Below are 1320 nucleotides of genomic sequence, written 5' to 3' on the forward strand. Positions count from 1 at the left end.
TTTTAATGGTGTTGAAAAGAACAAAACGGGTGAGCAGAGCAGGACAAATGCATTCAGAAACTGGAGCCTATGTGCCTCTGCAGAGGCTGGTGGCTGCTTCCCGGCCCTTGTGTCTTACCAGTTTCTTAATTATTGGCTCTTTGCTATCTGCTCCTCTGTACAGTCTTTAGGATGGCTGTAGGACCCAGCAAGAGTTTTGCCTTGACTGCAGGATCCAAACATGTTGTGTGCCATGCTAACAGTAATAATAATGACAATAGTAACAATCAAGTTATTTTCAGTAAGTTTTCAAAGGGCCGGGGACCATTGTTCCTGTAGAAAGGGTGGCCAGCCACTCACACTCTCCCCAGGAACTGCCAAAAGTGGGGTTTCTCTTGCTCTACTACTGCACATTCTAATGCTGGAGACACCCCTGAATTTTTCTTTACCAGTCTCCCCACTGTTAAATAGAGCCTAAAGAGACATCTGTTTCCAAAAGCACATTAAGATTAAATACACCATTATTTTGAAACAATTTAATGCAATATGTACAGGAGCTGCCTCTGAGAGAAAGCACTTTCTATTACATGTGTTTTGGAACACTCCCAGCTATGAGATTTTAAACTTGTAATTTTAATTCAGTGACACTTTTTTTTCCTTTTCTGTCATTCTAGATGCATATTTATGGTGTGTTGTAGCTTCCGTGTCTCCTTTCAGCCAGAATACTTTCTCCTATCTGTGGTGTTTTTCTGAGCAAATAAAATATCCTTGAACAATACCACTTTTTAGTCAGTCATCACACTGATTTATTTCAGCTTTGGAGAACTGACCCCTTTCAAGTTCCAAATGCACACATTGTGGCCGGTGTCATGTTTTGTCTGCACACAGCAAGTGCAACAGGATTAAGGTCATTGGTACCAAAGCAACTCCTCATTTTTTAGATCGGTGAGTAGGTCTCTGGCCTTTCTCATTCTTAGACTGTATAGAAATTAAGGCAATAGACACAATGGTTAAAATGTACAGGTAATTGCACTGGACAAAAAAAAAAAGAGCTGTTTTTTTTTCTCCTGTATGTTGACTGAGACAGTGACCAAGGATACTGCTGCTGCCTGAAAGTCCTGCAGTATCTGGTCTCAAATAAGAGAAAACAGAAACAAATTTTCCTGTACAACTACTCAATTACACACTGGCTGTCAGGCGAGGTGTTCCATGACATGGCTTGGTATGTTTTGGACGTGTTACTGAGTGATACGTTTAATCAAGACCACCTCGCAACTGTGAGACTTGCTTTTTTCTTATATATATATATATTTTTTTTCCTTCTTCTTTCTTTTTTTTTCT

This window comes from Meleagris gallopavo, chromosome 4, assembly GCF_000146605.3.
Source record: "Meleagris gallopavo isolate NT-WF06-2002-E0010 breed Aviagen turkey brand Nicholas breeding stock chromosome 4, Turkey_5.1, whole genome shotgun sequence".
NCBI lineage: Eukaryota > Metazoa > Chordata > Aves > Galliformes > Phasianidae > Meleagris > Meleagris gallopavo.